We start from the raw sequence: 17229 nt of genomic DNA, 5'->3' as shown, positions 1-17229 counted from the left end.
CATAGCACACTCTCTTACGGCACCACTTACTTTGCTGTCTGTCTCTACGAAATTAGGAAATTAAGACACACTACCGACCGACCGCGGACCGGGGGACAAATTCATCATAAACAAATGATCCCAAAACCACTTGTGAGAGAAGAACTCACCGAAAAAAAAAACAGAAATGGGGGGGTGAAAAACAAATGTCATATTTTGAAAGCGGCCACGATCGGCAATTGATCACAACGCTCAGCGCAAGATGAAAGCTATTTCCACTTAAGTGAAAAAGATAGACCAACCAACCAACAAAGAAAAAACAACAAGAGCAACACTTCTGACTGTAACGAAACCCGCGACTTCCTCAACACAAAGAACACCCTCACAACACACCCGGCGGCTCGGCGAAAGAGCAACAGTGTGCCATTGTTTCCGAAACGCTGGTGTGTCATTTATTTTCATCCTCCCACGGACAAATTTTTGATGCTTTTTTTGTTGCACTTTCCATCCCAACTCCCCACCCGTGACTAAAGATCATAAAAACGAGTGCATGTCGGTTGTTGCATCAACACGATGCGGCTTCTTTACGGCCGAGCTAGAGGGACACACCCGCGATAAACCGTGGTGACGGTGGTTGTATGCACCGCGGGATACCAAAACACAACCCGCATCATCATCATCGTCAACCTATTTTTTCTTTGCGCTCTTGCTCTCTACTCTATTCCAGCCCAAAAATTGTGCTCTAGGGTGGGAGAAGACCAGAAGAAACCGGGGCGACAAAAAACAGCTCGGATAAGACATGTTTGACGCTCATGTGCGCTGTGTGTGCGCCGGCTTCATCCCAGCACGACTTAATTGATTGTCGTCGTAGCGCTAAGGTCTGTCCATTTTCTTTCAACTTCTACTGCTTTACAACTCGCTCTCTCTCTCCCTCTTTGACTTCTTCGAGGGATCATTTCTGGGGAGTGGATTTAATTTGCTTTCCACCAGTTTTCCGTCCCCGCCGTATGACACCAACCCCTGATAGACAGATCTGTTTCTTCAATTCTACTACTACTACACTCTACCATCCCTGTCTCTGACAGCTCGATACAATTCCTTCTCGCGCGCCTCGACGCATTGAGTGACAGTTGGACACCGTTCAGTTATTAGATCGAGCAAAGCGTTGCGCGCTGCCCGTCATACGCCCGATCGGCAAGCGGGAATTGGTTCGCAGAGAAAACCATTAGCACGGTTCATTAGCGCAACGAATCCCCCCTTAGAACGTGTCGAGAAGGAAGCTGAAAACTATTGTCATCTAGGTGGGTTTGCTGGTGGTGCAAAGACGTACATTGAACATTCCACCCTGCCTACCGTAGGTGGTTGCGAGTGAGTAGCTCAGCATGCTTGACGGTCGCAAAACGGTGGCAACCCGCAATATGAGTCAGGCCTGCGCCAAACCCTGTGTCGCTCTCGAATGTTTTTTTTTTCGTTCTCGCTTCACCAATGTTCATGCCATCATGTCATTTCATTTGCTTGTTAAATGTGGTTTATGGCTGTCTAAACGAAGGAACGCGTGTGTGTGTTAAAAGTGAACGGTAAAGGAATAAGCCACCCCGAAGAGTAACAATCGTTCGCAGCGTGAGAAAATAATCCTTTCCCAATTGGGAATAATAAAAGGGAAGGGGAACCAATAAAAAAATATGTCTTCGGGAAAGTCTGGTGCGCGCACCAGGCAATCATTAGTAAATCTGTACGCTGCTTCTGGTGGTGCTGCTGTGCTGGGTTATAGGGTATGATTAACGAGGGTGCAAAAAGTGTGTTAAATACATGGTAGCAGAGGAATATGGGACCGTTTGGATTGAAAATGGAATGGCATTAAAACTCTTCGCCGGTAACTATCGAATGATCAATGCGATTTAAATAGCAAGCCTGGTGTGAAAACGACTTTCCAGGGAACCGAGAAGAGCAGGAGCAACAAACAAAGTGCAATAACGCATGCCTGGGATTTCTTCAGCATCGAAACTCCATTGATCTGAAAAAAACCGGTCATTTTCATTTAATTTGTTGGTTTAACTTCCAGATCTGCAAACGAAAAGGACGATATGTATTGGATTCGAAACCCCGTCTAGGCGTGCATATACCGGCATCGCTATCTCTAGACCATCAGCTGCACCTTATACAGTACAGGTAAATCCATCAATATAAGCAGCGAGATCAGCAGATTCTAAAGTTTATCATATTGCATCATTACTTTCACTAATTTTTCAACATCAATCGCTTTACCTGGACGATTTACAATGTATTTAATCGTCAAAAATCCATATTTATATTAAATTCATCCTTGTTGTGTTTCTTTTTCCATCATCACACCACCCCAGACAGCATCAACAATCCATATCCATTACGCGAAAAGCAGAGAAAGTGTAAACCTCATTCTCACCCGAAAAAAAACCTCCCGGAAGTGGGTAACGCGATACAGCCACCAACAACTGTGGCAAGTGAAAAAAAAACAGACAAACAGACACACTCACACAGGGGATAAAAACAAAAAAAGGAAGCCTCATTATTCCCCCGGTGACTCTGGCTCATTTGCATAAAATAACACATCGAACGAGGGTGAAGAGTAGAGCAGAAAAAAAGGCTCGTTCGTTGATGCGTTGTTCTATGTGTTGTTTGTATAATTTCTTCCTTTTTGCTCTGGGCTTACTGGGCCTTGTGTATGTATGGGTGTGTGTGTGTGGGTATCCTTTCGACCCGCGAGAATCGGTTGACTTACTGGTGCTGGTGGTTGGGATGAAGGAATATTCATCACTTTGCTTCAGTGTTTTTTCTCTTTCGCTACCGTTCCACATTAATCCTTGTGTAGTAGCCGGTGTATGGTGGGTTCGGTTTGTTGCTTGCGTACAGTACGTGTAAAAGGTTGACGAACAAATAGACGCACACATCACACCCGCGGTGGAAGGATTCTCCATCGCGCAACCCGTCAAGGGAGCTTTCAATCACCTGCGTGGGTCTCGGTCGGGGCGCAAGGAAGTAACACCTTCAGCACGCTCTTGAGGAGGTAAGGCTTTAAGCAGCGAGCGCTTTCGTAATTAGTGGTTTGCTCGCTTCGTTCGAACGGGACGAGCCTGCCGGTCGAATGTGTGCTCTGGGCGCGTTGAGTGATGAATGTGCGCGCCTCTGCCCGACCGTGTGCTTTGACGTGGTTTGATGGTTTGATGAAGGGTCATCAGGAAGCTGGCAGGTGAATGACGTGATTTCTCACCAGAGCAGCAGCACCAAAATCACAGCCCAGTGAGCAGTGCGTGTGGCGGTATTAATTACACAGGTGAGCTTCACTTTAAGTTTCAATTTTTAAGGTGGAGAAATTTACGAAAGCTTTTTTGCGTTTGAAAAAAGAAGCATTTTTACTGCAATTTAATCGAAACGTTGTAAGCAATGATTCCCGGAAACAAATCAATCCACATCGAACTGCAGGGCAAACAGTCTAAAAATAAAGCATTCATTGTCAGTCGGCCTTTTCGTTGTTAATTATCGACACGCGAAGCCATGCCGCCTGTCACCGTCGACACGGTTTGGGTGGGATTACGGAGCAAACTCTTCCACGAACGTATCTTTGTGCATGGTTTTACCTATGTATAATATCTTTTCAATTCTTATTTTATAATTTCGCTTTAAGCTTGGTTAATTTTATTTTATTTTATCTGGTAAGCTTATTTATGGGAAGCTTTTTCAGTCCTTGTTTCTTTATTGTTTTTAAATTTATTTTTTGTTTAATGAGGGATTCAAAATTTTTTATGACTTCAGTAGTTTATTAGAAGTTGAATTCATTATCTGATGGTTTTCGTTTCTTTTTTTTTCCATTTTGAAAATAATCATAATGTTTTTCTTTAGTTTTAAAAGCATTTTTTGTTTGAATGATGTTTAGTCTACTTTTTTGAAATTCTTAGCATCTACGAAAACTACCAACGAATAAGAAATAGACAGTTACTACAAAACAATTCGCAATGAAATTAGTTTTGAGCAACAACATGAGCTAAAACTTAGTTTTTACTGTGAAAAACCCTTCCAAATAGAGCTGCTAAGTCATCTTGCACCTATCTCTGACCAATGATAACCCTCCACCAAAAAAATCCAGACAGCAACAAATCCACGACACAAACCAGGGTGCCCAAATTTGCTTATGTAATTCCCTTCAATTCACAAGTGCTGCACTCGGGGATTTCCACCGCTAAGGGAAATTAACGTTCTTTGCTTAATTAAAAATTTCTTCACCTCACTTCCCGCTCTTGGTGGGGCTGGAAAAGAAAACCCCTTGGAAGAAGTGCACCGTATGCTTGGTGCCGTCACTTTCTGCACAAGCAACCAGGCTCACGAGTGCGTTAACAGACAAAGATTGGGCTAGTGCCGTACCTCCGCTAGGTCGATGATGTCTTGCGAGCAATTTCTTTAAGAGCCTCGGTCGGTCTCGTTCGTTTTAAAAAAATGCCTTCACATGCAACCGACAGGAAAATCTTCCTGGCCACGATTAAGGAAATGGAGGGTAAAGAAACCATGGGGGGGGGGGGGGGGGGGGGTGTAGAAATCCCATTTGGCTACTACACGGGAACAAGGAAGTGCTTTAGAACGCGCTTGAGAATGAAGTTTAGAGTCCACACACACACAAAAACCCGCTCAAGGAAGAAAATCCGGAAGGATGTTTGCTTCTCCCTTTGAGGCTTGATGATGGAGGGCGGAAGTAAGTGGGTGGGTGCGTGCATTTTAAACAGCTTGTTTATCCCCACCCACACCCACTTCCCCCATTCTTCAATTTCCTCCCTCTCCACCCCTCCCTCCCCTCCTCCGTTTTGTACTTGGAGCCATATCCTTGTTTGCTTTTTCAAGCAAAACGAGAACGTCATGTTTTGTGCGCTGTTGTTGTGCGACCGGGCCCGGCTACAACATCCTTGCTTGGATCTCGTTGTAACATGATGCTTTTATGCCTTCGCTCGCCTTCTTATTGCGCCACCACCAACCGTTTCCACTGCAACAATTTTTAAAACATTCTCAATTCTCTTTCCCACTACGCACACCTGCTGGCGGGCTCCCGGTTCGCGCCGGTGTCGCTGCCAACCCAGCGCCGAACAATTCCGGCCCTACATTGTGTGCTAAACGGGGAGCCGATGTGCCTCAAGGATCTGCCGAACAACAGAGTAGAAGCCAGCGGCAACACACAAAAAAAAACGAATTGCGAATTGGAAAGAAAAACGCTTGTGTGGTGGAAAAGCCGCTCAGCAATTTCCATAACGCATTATGAAGACACACTTTGTTTACCCATCCACGTTCGCCCGTCGTACCGGAGGACCTGCTTCGTTCAACCTGTCGTTAGTGTTTACCATCTCATATCGGGCTGTCAAACGACAAGGGATTATGTTAAGGAGCGCGCACCACTCTACGCTACTCTGCCCGTCGGAATAGGGTGGTGCGTTTGGACTAGCGCTGGATATGTAAAACCAGATAGCGGAAGAATAGGAGAATACCTCCTTTGTAACTGGATCTTGGTTGGCGAAAGGAGCCAAGGCTGGGTGTGTGTGTGTTTTTTTTTTCTTTGGTCTGCACCAAACGCATAGAAAGCAATAAAATATTTACAGTTAGTACGCTCGTTCCGTTTCTCAGTGTGTGTGCGGGAGGATGGGTAAATAACCTTAGGAAGTAGGAAAGAAGACGATCCACCACCCACCACCACTCACAACACGCCCAAGTTCGCGGATTCTATGCACACGGCGGCAGGTTAATATTTTCCTCCATGTTTTCCCCGCAACAGTAGCAAAATAACCGACCGGCATTCGGTGCCGGCGATTGCTTCTGACAGCTTAATGCATGCAATCAAGCTGCAGTTATCGAGTGTCGGTGTTCGACACAGTGAGACGAACGTGTTTGAAATTTTATTTATTTATCGCGCATCCCACTCTCCTCGTGGTGTTTGGCCATCATCATCATCGTCATCACGATGCGAAGAAAGATGAGGTTTGAATGTATCACTCCTTCTCTCCGAATCGATAACATCGATAGTCACACCGATCGGTTGAAATAGATGTTTCATAGAGTTGAGTTGTACGTGTTTGCTTGGCCAAGGACGTATTTTAATGCACTATTTGTGTGCGAAAAATATGTCGCTATAATGTATGTGAGCGATCTCTACGAAGAAAGTCCGAAGGTCCTTTCTAAGCTTTACTCTTTTGGCTGATCATGAAGTAGACAGTAGAAAACACCTTCAACCTTACTATGGCACCTCTAAGAATCCCTATGCTCATTATCACATGCTCATATGTCTCCTACTAAAAATCGTTGATCTCCTCAACTTCTAGCTGTATTCCGTAAGTCTTAGTTGGAAACTTCATGGAGCATATTGTACAGATCAATCTAAATGCCGCTAATGCTCCTGACATCTTCACAATCTCTCATCTATCATATGCATATGAATGGATTATCAAGGATTGGTAAACTTTGAAATAGAGATTAATGAGGCATAAGCCAGGGATTAGTTATAATGGCATATCCCAAAACCTATCCGGCCATCAAACGGTTTAAAACTTCACCTCAGAGATCAGAGCAACAGGAATCGTTCGGTGGTGACATGACGTTAATTCTACTGACGAAACCCATCGTTTCAAAACATCTGGCAATTGGTTTAAGCTGATCACTAGACAAGAAGGCTGATTAATATAGGATTAATAGACTTAGTGATATCACCCGTCGGGACAGTCTGATTAGGATCTAGGACTGCACGGTTCCAATAGGCATGTAAAACAGAGTATTTATATCCACAATTCACAATCCAACTAAGATATAGACTTCAAACAACGAACCGTTTGTCCGCCATAGTCTAATTGACAAATGGACTTTACAGAGGACAGAGTTTGATTTAGCAAATATTAAAATATCTAAAAGCTGTTGTAGTAGCGTCTTGAACATGAGACAGGAATAATAATTAGGCTTTTTCCTCCATTTTTTAAAATGTCCTCCAATTTAATGAGTCAAACAACCGTTAATTTCACTTCTACAAGTCTTGTAGCAACAAATGATAACCCCCAGGGAATGGAAATAAAACTTCCATCAAAACCCCGATAATATTCCAAATGCAAAGTGCAATCCATTTGCTTTCTAGCAGCTTTCAACCTTCGCATAATAGAAGTTACCAAGTTCCGGTTTAAAATCTCCCGACCACCCTCGACCGCAAAAGCCACGGTGGCTGAAAAATGAGACCACACTTACGTGCAGTGAAAATTAAAAAAAAACCTCGCAGGAACAAACACACTACCACCACTTGTGCTGACACCTGAGAACGATCGGTAGGTGGCCCCGTCATTGCTCCGTCCGCTTCACGATTCCTTATCGTGTACCGTTCATACAGTCCCGAAGAACGGATAGCAGGAAAAAGCATCAGCATCGCATCAACATTCCATTTCCTGCTATCTGCAGCTATCTTCGTTTGTTTCCGTCACTTCCGTTTGTCTTGTAGTTTTTTTTTCCCTCTCCCGCCGAGTCCTCCCTATCTCCTCCATTCTACCTCCATTAGATGACGCACCCGCACCCCCTGAAGCAGAAAAGATGTCGATGCTTGACACTTGCCAAGTTGCCGACTCTTGTTTGACTTCCCTTTCGTTGCTCGCCTCTTCCTCCATCTCCTCCACACCATTCCTGGCCAAGCACAATCGTTGATTCTTATCTTACTCCCGCGAAAGGAAGCCATCCCTCGGAGTGGTTTGAAAGTCCTCGCAAGTTCTTCCGAACCGTCAGGAGGATGCGCTCCGATAGAGAAGGCGACCGATCGATGCCTGCGTTTGACGGGAAGTTCTTTAAGCGGGCGTCAGTATCCTTCCCCCGACAACCTGCGAGCGTCACGAAACAAGATAAAAATGTTTCACAACTAAGCACAGCGCCCTCTCTCTCTCTCTGGCACAAATTTTCCGCTGCAAATGGGATCTCCCGTGACGCGTTTCGATGTAAATTAGGCGATAAATTGCATTTCTGGCTAGTAACCGGGCCCCCACCCAACTCTACCAGCCGGTGTGTACTTGTCCTATCTCCCTCCCGAAACTGAATAACGACCTCCAAGGACCACCATGACTCCACGGCGCGAAGGTACAGCCGAAAAGAAAAATTGAAAACTTTACGCGCGAAGGTGATTAACGGAAGATTGGTGTGCGCAAACATCAGGGTACAAGCGACTTTTTTTACGTTGTTGCTCCTTCTCGGTGGAGGTCGCATTTCCCTTTTGCTCCTTTTTGGACTGAAATGTAGGTCAACTACATAAGCATCCCGAGCGGAAGCAAGAGCAAAGAGAAGACAAATCAATTGAGATAGCATCTTCGGTGGGGTTGGTTTTCCTTTTCTTCCTGCTGCTCTTGTACAAGAAGCTAAGATCGATTCGATTCCGTTTTTTGCTCGGAATTGTTAGCGGGATGTAAAATTCGATATTAAAAAAAGAGCGAGAAGTGTAAGTAAAGCGCAGAGAAAAACTAACTTTATCCTTCGTCAACAGCGCATCAGAACGCATCAGAAAGACAAGCACTTTTCCTCTGCTTTTCACGGACTTGGCCCCCGGGCGGTGCATTAATTTTCGAAGAAATTATTTGCATTTCATCCACCGCACAGTGGGGCAGTTTCTCATAAAAGCTGGAGATCTACCGTATTGAAGTAAAATTATCGAACTGGAATATATTTTCACTTTTGAGGTTTTTTGAGCTCAGGAGTTTGGGAGCTTAACGTTGATATATTGGGCTCCAGTATTTCAAATGTCTTGCTCTCATCTTCCTGGTCAAAATTGACACATATAAAAAATCTATTAAAAATGTATGTTTCAACCTCCACCTTCAGGACTAATACTCAAAAAATGTTGCTCAAATATTTTGATTTTATAGGCTCACTTCCTTCTAATACCCATTGTGCAAATGCAAAACTAGCAGAAAAAAAGATGGCTAAAAAGCTAAAAAGCTACCCGATAATGTATGTTTCTTTGGACCTGATCTTGGCCTCCAGGAAAATCCGGATATTTGTCGACAGAGTCCAAGGGGAAGAGCGTTTGGCTCCAATAGTCGCATCCATTATGGATGCTATCATTGACGTACCGGAATGGCCGGAAGCGTTGGGCGAACGGTCTCTCACTTAAAATCATAAGAAACCACCCCCGGGAGGGATGGCCGCATATCCGCAAGCGGCAGAAAGTGAGAGAAAGACCGTGTCGGAAGAGAACAAGTGAAGAAACTTGTTTTTATAAGGGATTTGAATTAATTAGTTTTGCAAAGTTTACACAACCCGATCCCGCTGGCGCCCGCCGACATCAAGTCCCTCTCGGCCACAAGGCTTTTCATTGAGCTTCGATAATCCTGCCCCGGTGGTCGATGGGTTTCAATTGACTCTCCCCCCCCCCTTTTATGTGCCTTTCGTCGTGACCGGAGCGCAATGGATGAGTTCCTTCCGGGAGTGGTTCCTTCCATCCGGCCTTCGCCGCTTCGCCCAACTTTGGGTCGTGTGTTTTGCTTACGGTTCCGCAAGTCGGCGAAAGGATGCTGTGTGCTGCTAATCCTTTTCGGTACGGAAACTCAATATCACAGCACGTCGTCAGCTTCGGATGCAACAGCAGCAGCAGCAGCAGCATCGTTGTCGTCATCATCATCTCAATCATCGCGTGTTCGATCAGGTTAACAAGGGCAGGAGCAAAAAAAAAGGAGCGGCACTTCCAGGAAGCTTCCAGGAACGAGCTCAGCTGCATCCTAACACTACATCCGGTGCCTTCCTTAAAGGTGCTTTGCCGGCTTGTAGTTTGTAATTATTATGCAAATAGCCAGGACGCTGCGCTTCGGTAAAACGGTCTTCGGTTCGAGGTTTGCTCCCAGCCGAGCCACCTTTGCAGAACAAACAAACACACACACACACCCGTACAGACAAACAAGGGGCTTTCTTGGCCGGTTTTAAGTGGTGGCGGTCCTTTTCAACGCCAGCTAATCGGCTTCCAGGCACCCGCCGGCAGCCGACCGATTGTGTCAACAGTGTACGGCTCACCCTTTTGCTCCGTAATCCGTTGAATAGTTTGACACCTCGTTTTCGGGTAAACTTACAGCAGGATAATGCGAGCCGGATTTCGGAAAAAGGGATTACCGGTGGAAGATTTTCCCTCCCGTGCTGGACTTACTAAGAGCGCTGTTGAATGGTAGCGAGGCGTGAAAAGCACTAATTGGGAGCGAGCCACATGCCAAAGCGTTCAGTGTCGTTTGAGTGTAATTGATTGATATATTGGCTTGCTTTTGAGGCAAAATTTAATTTAAACAATCATCAACCAGCGGAAGCAAGTCCAGACAGCGAACTCAACATGTGGAAAATAATGAATTTTCTTTCCCCCGCGTCGGCATCACATCAGAAGTTCCGTGTAAGTGGGGAGGTTAACAAAGTGAACTGCAACACACACATAAAAAAAAACACCACACGAAGGGAAAAGGAAAAATCGTCCAATTTTCCCGACGACCCAAAGCGCAACCCTGTCAGACACTTTTTTCTTGCCGTTCACGCCACGGGTTAATTTAATGGAACTTTTCAATTTTCCTTTTCCGTTCGGTGTTTCCTTCGTGCTGTTGAGGGTCTGTGTGTGTGTGTGTGTGTGTGTGTGTGCTGTGTTTTTTTTCTTTAAAAGGGAAAATTTTTCTTCCAAAAATGTTCACTTTTTCCCACCACCGAAAAAAAAAATGCAGACCGAGGAAGGCAACTTTCCGTCATCAGTTAGACCCCGGTTGCCCTGAAACCTTTACTCGTGCGTTAGTAAGGGCGGCCCTCGAGTCACGACCACCCCTTAGTCGAAAGCAGGGGCAAGGAAAACTTAACTCTTCCGTTTTTCCCGAACCCATAAGTCACACTCAACCATCAACTACTTCATTTTTGGGCAAGCGACAAATTTGTGCAAAAGTTCCACGAACCCGAACGCCTCCCGTGCTTCGGACGGACGGGCGTTCAGCGTTAGCATAATTTTCTTTGCCCGGAAAATGTCCCATCGCACCCTTGTCCTGGACCGGAGTTTTGGGGGTTTCTTTATCGATTTTGGGGCAAAGGGATGGCATGTGAAATAGAAATTGGAAGGAATCACTTAACTTTAAGACCATCTTTATAATTTTTTGCCAAGGGTTTTTCTTGCCCCAAAAGCTATGGACGGGAGATAATAAGCAATGGAGAAAGCATAAGGACGATTGAAATGGACTTATAGGCAAAAGAAAGGAAGGAAAAACAATCAATAATGTCGCTATATTTATTATAATTAGCGAAAGGTTTCATTCTCTACTCATTTTAGGCAACATTGGAAAAGTTTTCGCTCATTCAATTTTATTTGAATGCTGCTCGGATACAAAAAGCTACCAACACTCTCGAGTTTTCCAAACACTCTTGCTACTTTATCGCCAATCGCTATTGGAAAATGTTGTAAGCGAACCTGGAGGAAAAACGCCAGCCTGTGGTTTCCGATCTCCAATCAGCCGGTTTACCAACTCTTTTGCTGTGTCTCCTAAGCTGTGCCGGAGAAAACCATCATCGGCAGCACAAATCAACGCAAACGGTTACTCGGTTTTCCCATCGCTCCCGGTTGCAGACAATTTCCCAACAATTTATGATAATTTGTGTGGTTACCTTTTTCGATCTGTTCTGTAGTATTTTCCTGAGGATGGGTTAAGTGAGTTTTGGCTCGACCGGGCGAAGCATTGATGCAAAATCGAACCCGAATGTCCACAAAGGGGAAAGGGTTGAACGATTTTCCTCTGTGTTGTTAAGGTCAAACGTGACCGCAAACCTAATAAACAAAGACACCCATCAATAACCCCAGTTCGATCGGAGGAGGGAAAAATGCTTAATTTTTCTCTTTCGTCCCAACACCAAAACCGAAAATGGGTGTTGATTGAAAAATTCAATTGGCAAATGCTGAGCCCCGTTTATTTTTATTAAAAAACGGGGCGGCTACACACGCACAAAAGCAGCCCCGAAAAAGAGAAAAACAACCCGTTTTTACAAAAAAACAAGCATGATTGAAATGTTGAATTCCCGAAAGGAGTTTGCGTGACTTTGACAACAATTCCAACGAACATGATGGGAGCTGTTATGTGTTTTTGTTCTGTTTTTGATACAGGCAGGGAAAACGAGCTGCCTGAGCTAGGAAAAATACAGAAAAACCCCTGCTGTAGATATTTTTGATAAAATTTTCCGCCTCAAGGAACTAAGCGCCTACTTCGGCTGGCCGACCGGAGCGGGTTCTGATGAACGGGAACCCAAGGAAGCAATTTATGCGTGGAATTCGATAACCCGTTCGCGGGAACATTCTATGCGTACGTTTTTTGCACCATTTTCCACCCACCATTGGATTCGCAGCGGGAAAAAGGGTTAACCAGGGGGGGGAAGGCAGGGGAAAAACTTTTTCTCACATTCTCACAACCTTCATCAGTGTCCATGATTTATGCCACCGAATGACTTCTTCGGAGCGTCGAGTTTTTTAACACAAATTTGCTCAAACAAAGAAAGGAAGGAAAACCACACCCACACACAGATACACATCGACATGATAGGATGTGTTTTGTTTTTTTCTTCTTGCGTCATTTTCCCATCGCACCACCACAAACTGATTTGGCCTCTTTACTACAATGATGCTCCACAAGATGGATGGGGTGGGCACCCGAAGCTCGAGGGGTCGGGAGTGGAAAGACTCAGGGAACCGTAAATCCCAAATTGAATTAAATTTGCGCCAACAATAATTCAATTTTTGCTCCCCGCACAAAACCCCAACACACACGCACATGCGGTCGGGCACATTTTCGTGGGCTGGTGCAGAGCAAAACAAAAAAAGGACAAACGACGACGCCTTCCGACGACTTCCAGGATCTTGGTAATCACGAAACCTGTCGACCGTCGAGACTCCTTAACAGGAGTCTCTTACCATTTTCCCGTTTGTGTGCGCGAGCCCGAGACTGGGCCGTACTAATGTCCCACGGGAGTTTCATCATTTCGCCGCCCGTGTGATGTGCGTTTCGCCCGACGAAAAGGTTGTCCCGGGCTTGGAGGGGTCAATTTCCGCACACCCCAATAATCCCATTTGTTTGGCGGCCTGCGGAAACCAACCGCGTCTTAAAGACGTTGGTGAAAAGTTTTATCCCGCTTAGTGATGCTTCAAAGCAGCGGCGAAGCAAAAAGGATCACCCGGAAAACCTATAAGAAAAATGCTCAGCTGTCAGTTAAGATCACCTTACTTTTTTCACTGCCTTTGTGAGTGTGTGTGTGCGAGGCGTTATGGTGTTAAATTTGGGTGGAAATTCTTTTCTTTTATCTCTTCAAAAACTCACCCCATAACACATTCGCGCCCTTTCAAAAATATAAAACAATCCTCCTCAGAAGCGTCTACGAGACATCCACCTGGCCTCAACATGGTGAAAACAAACGATCCTATCTCAGCAAGTATTTTTGTTGATGAAAAACCGATGGTGAAAACGGCCAAGAATTTCGGGTGTTATTAATCACTCACTTGCCGCGGACACGCACGCACGATACCCCGTTCTGTTTTGTTGGCGTCGCACTAAGAGAGCTCACACTACTGTTACTACCTTAAGCCCTCGGCACGGCTAGATGGCACGCTACCAGTGGGAGTGGGTTTTACTTAAGTCTCATACCAAGCATAATCCTGCTAAAAGTGTGACTCAACCGAGAGAAGCAGAAAAACAAACCCATTAGAAAATCTGGATCTTCTTCGGGAGCTTCAAAGAAAATATTATGTAAAATGTACACCCATCATCGTGAGCTAGCAATAAAAACACTACAACATCAAATAAATTAATTTCCATCAACTAATTGTACGCCATTCGTGTAGGCCAAAACATTTTACACCACATTTACTTTAGCAATGTGTTTGGTCCGGAATTAAATAAAAAACCACATCACTAAACGATTCTTGGGGTCGTTCAGCATTTAAGTAATTAGCATACACATTTGACCGGCCACAGCGGCTCGGCTCGCTAATTAATCAATGACCAACCATTCATTCATTCGATCCTGCTTTTTTCAATCGATACAATGGGTTGCATTTTGCTGTGCATCGGAACTCGATTTTCGAATGAGGCAGGCATGTAAGCGCAACACACATCACGATTTAATCAGTGCAATAGTTCACTTACCTTCCAGCTGAAGATGTGATCGTCGGGATGTTATTTTTTACTGCTTCCGGGGAAAGAAATGAAGAGCGAAACAAGCCGAGGGATGATGAGTTTCTATCATATGGAATCGTTTTATTCCGCACCGTCCGAATTGCTCACAAGCAAACCGTTTGTTGCTCGCGTTGGACTGGTTGCCTCGGATGTAGAATGTGTCATCGTCATTAGGCTGACTGGCAGGCCATTCGGAGGCCTCCCGGGTAGAGGAGAGTTTGCTTATCTCGGCTGTTGCAGATGGGCCAGACGGACAGGATCACATGCACACATGAGTGGGAGAAAAACTAGTAAAAACACTCACTGCCACAGTAGAACGGTAGAACACTTTGTATATAATTCACTTCACTTTTAAATAATATTCATTTCATTTCAGAACTCTTTTTTTCTCTTATAAAAATATCACTTTTGACACTTATCTCGTTAAGTTTTGCTTTTAAATGCTGAAAATAAATTAAACAATTTTTTTTTGTAATATGAAACGCAATCACTGCAAACATTCACTTGGTTTTGGAAACTCCCAACAATCGCTACCAATCGCAATCAGATCAGATTCACTTGCTTCACCGCAACGGTTTGATATGTTTCATATGCGCATAAAATACACACAATCTCACTCACAAACACATAGAAACACACATACAGGCACATGGAAACTTTAAAACACAAATCTGCAGGAAGGAAACACTAGAGAACACATTTTTCCCACCGGTACGCCCACCGGTAGGGAACCTGCTAAGCCCTGGAATGCCGGGCAACCGAAAGCAACATTCATCGAGGGCAGTACCGTTTGTGCATTCAATTATACTAGATTAGCATAACAAATATGGCCACCAAAAATTTGTTTCCCTTTGCGGGTGTGCCTGAGTGTTCGTTTGTTTATGTTTGAATTGTAGGAATGTTGCAAAAAAAGCCCCGGTGGAAAATGGCAATTCGCATGCGGGAAATTCCCCCAACCGCCGAACGGTAACAACATCAACAAACTGCCAACGCTTGTTGCGAGCTTTATGTCGTTTTTTTTTTGCGCCCGTTTGGTGCTTCAAATTGCTATTTCCGCATATGGCCACCTTTTTTTTACGAGTTTGGAAAATCCATTCTCGCACGGCAAAATAGCAAACTAAACACACGCAACAACGATGGACAACTACTGGCTTTTCTTTGCGCTAATTTGACTGAATTGGATTTCGGTCCGGTGGTGTTGCTGGTACGGTCAATCACATGCACACACACGCCCACACTGCTGCTGTTGCACCGGAATTGCATCGGTCGGTCGGCCCGCCCGCTTATGCCGGGCGAGGTCGTGCGGGTCTCCGGGCTCAAGTTACGACGCTCCGATATCCTCCGAAGAAGCCGGCAAATCGATTTACCTTCGCACTGACGCAAGAACGATGCGTTCTACAAGCGATTTGCTTTGCTCGCGACCGTCTTTAGCGTCGAAACGTCGTAACCCCAAACACACGCGAGAATATTTACGCGAAAACGGTCCGATCGAGCTCACCGAACGACGACGACTCACAAAACGCGCGTGCTTCGCACCGTGGCAGAAACAAAACTGAAATATCGGGAGCGCGCGCGTGTATTGCTTCTTCCAGAATCCGTCACATCCACACCGTGTGTTGTGGGCCGCCGTCCCATCTCTCCCCCCTTTCCTATGCTACCCCTCTCTCGAGGTGGGTGCCAGTGCCGTCGTGGGACAGACAGACACACGAGGACCGTTCGGGCCGAACCCGAAGTACCTCCGAAGCGATGGCCGACCGTGCGCGAGAACCGGTTTGCTGTAGCTCAGTTTGAACGGTTCTCGTAATCTCACGGTCACCCACCAACATTATATCGAGGGTGATTGAGTGGTTTCCGCGATGCGGTCACTCACATTCCACGCATAGCGGTGCACACATGAGTACCTATGCTGCGAGACACCGCGTGGCGTTATGTTGTGGCATTTTGGGCTCATGCTGTAAGGGTGTCTTTTACTAGCGCGTTATTTCCTCTTCCATGTTGGCTCATGTTAATGGCTTGTTTATTGTTTATTGTTGTATATACTTTATTGTTTAGTTATATTATTATTATTTTATACTTTATTTCACTGATGACGTTTTATTATAAAATGTCTCTATTTTCTTTCAAATATTTTTTTTTGAATGAATGTTGTTTGCAACTTCCTAATATTTTTATTCATTTTCTCCAGCTTTCACTCATTTCTATTTCTCATTTTTATAAAGTAGAATATTTTTTATTAGCAATACGGCCAGGCCGTTCTTTATGATATATTTTTTATTATTTTTTCTACTAGATTTTTTATTACTGCAATCAAAAAATTGTATCGTAATCACAAAGCCAAATTTTTAATACTAATCTTTCAAAAGTGTTTACATACTAAAAACAAATTTTCTTTAAAGGTGACAGTTTTGCGCATTTCATGTTTTATGCTAATTTGTCCAAAAAAAATCTTTCAAGAATCTTCAGCTTGAACGTCATCGTTTGCTGCTGAATAAATTGCAGTTACAGATGAAGTATTTACGAAGCTTTTACCCGAACGCCCATTAAAGACAGCTTCTTGAATTCTATTAAACGCATCCTTGGACGGACATCATGAAGCATGGCGTTCAGTGCTCTTACACATTAAAGCCTTAGCCTTGGTCCCACTGCGCTGTGTTTGCTGTTCAAGTATTTTAATCACCAACGACGTAGCCCTGTAGGCTAAGCCCGCTGGCCCCAAGAAGCTCTCCACTTTACTCAATTGGAAAGCAAAATACACCCATATCATCAGATAACGGACGCAATCCATCCGGCCGGCATGCATTTTGGTCCCGAAAACGGAAGAGAGTCCCGCTCCATCACCACCGTCCCGACCTCGACGAGGACCGCCTGCGGATTGCCAAGTGCTTTTCCTACTTCACCTATCACTCCACCGCATTCCGGTCCATCCCTGGGGTGAGCTGTTTAGCTGAATGTTGCATAAGTTTTATTAATATTCAAACAGTCGTCGTCACATGCACCGAACCTGCCATGCCATGCCGTGTGGTGGGCCGAACGCGCGCGCCCATGTTAGTCTCACACTTTAATTTTT

At 44.8% G+C, this 17229-nt stretch overlaps 1 protein-coding gene across 3 annotated transcripts in view; it reads right to left on the bottom strand.

Moving 5' to 3' along the window:
- The window catches only part of LOC118508187, an 86559-nt gene extending 70812 nt beyond the window's left edge, over positions 1 to 15747 (bottom strand). For 2 of the 3 annotated variants that reach the window (XM_036047745.1, XM_036047748.1), the window contains exons 1-2: positions 15530 to 15705; positions 14133 to 14605 (exon numbers count right to left, since the gene is read on the bottom strand). The gene's annotated coding sequence lies outside the window, so the exon portion shown is untranslated. Of the gene's footprint in view, positions 1 to 14132; positions 14606 to 15529 lie in introns of all 3 variants that reach the window. The other variant, XM_036047747.1, reaches the window with a different exon arrangement.
- Positions 15748 to 17229: the final 1482 nt, after the last annotated feature.

Source organism: Anopheles stephensi, chromosome 2, assembly GCF_013141755.1.
Source record: "Anopheles stephensi strain Indian chromosome 2, UCI_ANSTEP_V1.0, whole genome shotgun sequence".
Lineage (NCBI taxonomy): Eukaryota > Metazoa > Arthropoda > Insecta > Diptera > Culicidae > Anopheles > Anopheles stephensi.
This window is presented reverse-complemented; position numbering and strand designations above follow the sequence as displayed.